The sequence below is a fragment of the Schistocerca serialis genome, chromosome 5 (assembly GCF_023864345.2).
Source record: "Schistocerca serialis cubense isolate TAMUIC-IGC-003099 chromosome 5, iqSchSeri2.2, whole genome shotgun sequence".
Classification (NCBI taxonomy): Eukaryota; Metazoa; Arthropoda; class Insecta; order Orthoptera; family Acrididae; genus Schistocerca; species Schistocerca serialis.
In genome coordinates, this window is record NC_064642.1 from 679,319,108 (window position 1) to 679,322,897 (window position 3,790).

General features: G+C 44.7%; 1 pseudogene; it reads right to left on the reverse strand.

Moving 5' to 3' along the window:
• Positions 1–1,923: 1,923 nt before the first annotated feature.
• On the reverse strand, positions 1,924–2,041 carry LOC126482908 (5S ribosomal RNA; annotated as a pseudogene).
• Between the last annotated feature and the right edge of the window lie 1,749 nt (positions 2,042–3,790).

A 3,790-nucleotide genomic window follows, 5' to 3' on the forward strand; every position in this document is an offset into this window, starting at 1 on the left:
CATGAAGGCAATGGAAGCAGAAGCAAGAAAAAGAATGCACATCAAACATGAATGAAATTGTACATTGGCTAACACGAATTTAAGGAGTTGGTTAGAGACAGTCAGTGATTCATTATTTCAGGAGGTAATAAAAGAAACTAAAAGTCTAAATATAACTACCTTTTCACCAACTCAAGAAAAAGAAAGATTTGTCTGCATGCCCCCACTAAAGTTAAGTTACGTACTAAACTTTTAGGGAGGTCCACTAATGCAGACGGTATTCACAGTTTGAGGACAAATATGGAGCTGTGTGGGATCATAGCCGCATCACACTTAATCGATGTTACGTGATTGCCACACCTCACAAACAAGTTAGTGTTCCTTAGTAAACTTAGGGAATAGAATATTTGAATGTTATTGGTTGATTTCTTTCACATTAATGCTGTCAGAAATATTGGTGTCCACTGGAGCACAAGGCTATGTGCGGTATGGGACGTACCATGAATCCTTCCTGGGACCTCTGGTGCATCGTTTCTCACCGACGCGACGTCTATCACTGCTCACACAGAAATCTTCTTAACCTAATAATACCTTCCTGTCCTCACTTATAAGAAAGAGTTTTTGTACTGTACCCCTACTAAAGTTAAGTTAGGTGCTAAACTTTTTTGGGTGCTATTGGTTGATGCTCAGGGGTAGAAATGTCAGAACAACTAGGATAGCCCACAGCCAAAAATCGCGTGGCGTCGGGTCGGGTGACCGTGCTGCCCATGGGAAAGGATTATCTCTCCCAATTGAGCGTTTACCGAAATTGTCGCTCAGGTAATCCCGAACTATCTGATCGTAATGGGCAGGGGTGCCGTCTTGCTGAAAGTATTCTCGCTGGAGAATAGCAAGAGACGCGTTCCTGTCCACGAACCTGCTGGGCATGGCAACATAGTTCTCTCCCATGACGGTCTTTTCTTCAAAAAAGAAAGGTCTAATCACTCCAGACTTGGTCACTGTACACCAAACGTTAACTTGGGGGAGTCCCCCATGTGCTTTCTAGCTTCCAGAGGATGCTCGGTCGCCCAAATAATACTGCTGTGCTTGTTCACACGAGCTCTGATGTGGAATTCTGCTTCGTCAGAAAACAAACAGAATGTCAGGATCCATGCGCACTATTTGCAAGACAATTTGTACAGCACTCACAAGTTCTTGCGTGTATGTTGCAAGACAATTTGTACAGCATTCACAAGTTCTTGCGTGTATGCGTTTGTGAGCTGCGCAATCCGCATGGCGCAGAGTTCTAACCACTTACCTTTCGGAATTGTTTGTTCCTGGAGAAAGTCTGCGCGAGGTTTGGGCTGCCTACCATCGCTCTATGGACGAGGATGAGATTTTGTTCGGACAGATATCTTCCTATCCCTGTGACCCTTGCAGTCGTCTTGAACAGACCCCGCCCTTACAAACTTCTCGTAGATGGTATCAATTATCAGGCGCCATGGTGTATCCCATCCTGTCCAGGCGTAGAATTTTTCTTGCACGATACTTAGGAATTGAAAGACCTCATCCAGGCATCTATCTTCCTTTGTTCCTCAATGGAATTCCATGGCACCATAGTTTAATCTCTAAAAAACTAAAAAGAGGACAACCATTTACTTTTGCCTCACCTTGGTACAGGACTCGTGAGACCACAGGTGCATCGTTCCTAACCGAAGTGAATATTTGCCACAACTCATAGAGCTAAAAAAATAAACTCCTCCCGCACAGGCCTTGAAGGCCAGAAGGTACCGACTGGCCGCCGTGTCATCCTCAGCCCACAATCGTCATTGGATGCGGATAAGGAGGGGCATGTGGTCAGCACACCGCACTCCCGGCCGTATGTCATTTTCCCGGGACCAAAGTCACTACTCCTCAATCAAGTAGCTTCTCAGATCGCCTCACAAGGGCTGAGTACACCCCGCTTGCCAACAGCGCTCGGCAGACCGCATGGTCACCCATCCAAGTGCTAGCCTAGCCCGACAGCGCTTAACTTCGGTGATCTGAACAGAACCGGTGTTACCACAGCGGCAAGGCCGTTGGCCCAACTCATAGAGAAAACTGCGAAAAAAATATCAGTTTCCTCTAGTCACTTTCTGAAAGTAGACTTGTAACAGTCACTCCACTCAACTAAAGTTAGTTAGTAGATTTTAGGATCATACTGTTTGATGTCTTGCAGGGGTAGGTACGGACCCGCTGTTGTAGGCTGTGTCTAGCACCGAGCCTTGTGCCACCTCCGCGGCAGCATTCGTAATTGAAATGACAAGTGTTTTTTCTTTTTTTTAATTTTTAATTTCCAAAACTTATTAATTATACAATTTAACCCACTACCTTATATGATTAGTGGGCCGAAAAAGTGGTACAATAATTTCAAATTGCAGCTAATCTAAGTTATATTTAAGTAACTAATCAGTATGTAAGCAACGGGATAAGTGCAATGGGCAATTGTTAGTTAATTATATTTGAAAGCAGATAATCTAACTATTGACTAGTTACTAATGCCTACAGCGTTGCATGTATGTCAGTTGAAAGTATAAACCCAGTTATAGAGCCTTGCTCATTGAGCTAACACCAATGTGCGTGCCCCTGACACTGGGCAGGCCAAGATATTGATCGCTGCAGGTTCCTAGAAATAGTACCTAAAAACTAAGTCCTACAGCTAAACTTATTCTCAGGTCAAATCCGGTGCGTTGTCCAAATCGGTGAAATTGTACCCCACTCCCCGTAAGTCCCGAGGTGCGGCGGATTCCAGACTGAGGAAGTCGGCCTTTCTGCGCCCAGGCGGTTTGGGAATAGGGTACCAGACTCTATCGGTATTTAAGTAAATCTATCATTATTGCTGGTCCAGGTCTCTTAGGTAATCCTTTAAGACTTCTTGTGATACCACGTTAGCCAGTTTATTAATGGTCTGAAAGGTGTCGTGTTGTCTAAGTAATCTGTATGTGTCGTAGTGTGGCAGTTGGTCGCATAACATTGAAGCTACATCATCGAAAAGGGGGCACTCGTAGACGACATGGTCAGGAGTACCCTCCGGAGCACCACAGTCAGACGCGTGTGTTGCGTTTTCCCCGAATCGACTTAAGTATGTTGGGTAGGGCCCAAGTCCAGTGAGAAAGTGAAGTAGTCCCCGGGTTGGTTCGAAATATGTCATTTCCATCCGTTCCCTAATACCTGGAAGAAAATCAAAAGTTCTGCGTCCCTTTTCTTCAACTTCCCACGATTGTTGCCATAAACTGGCAGGTATTTTTTAAAAAAAGAAAAAATCTTTATTCAAATTCACTACATTATACATAATTAACACACTACCTAACTACATTAGTGGGTCCTACTATTGATACAGAAGAAATGCAGCTCTCTATTCTACACTACTGGTAATCTTAATTGTATTCTTACCGCTATGTGGTTCTTAATCTACTTAATCTACGAAGAAACTAATGCTACCTGCAGCGTTACAGGTGTGCCAGTGCTCCTATAAACCTGATAGATGTTGGCCTGGCCCACTGAGCTAATCCCAGTGGGCATGCCCCTACCACTGGGCTGGCCCTTAACTTGGTTTCGCTGCAGTCTGTCCTAAAGCCTTATCCTATCTTCTACGTCTAACCTAAATTATATATAGTCATAGTTGGTGCGTGTTCCAGTCCGGTTTTGTAGACCCCCTCGCCCCTAGTCCAGAGCAAGGCGGACTCCAGCCGTAAAGCGGCTGGCCAAGTCCCTGCCCGGCGTTACAGGAAGGGTGCACGGAGTCTGTGTCGGTGAATTTTTTGCTATTTAGTGATTGTACCTTAAAAAGTTC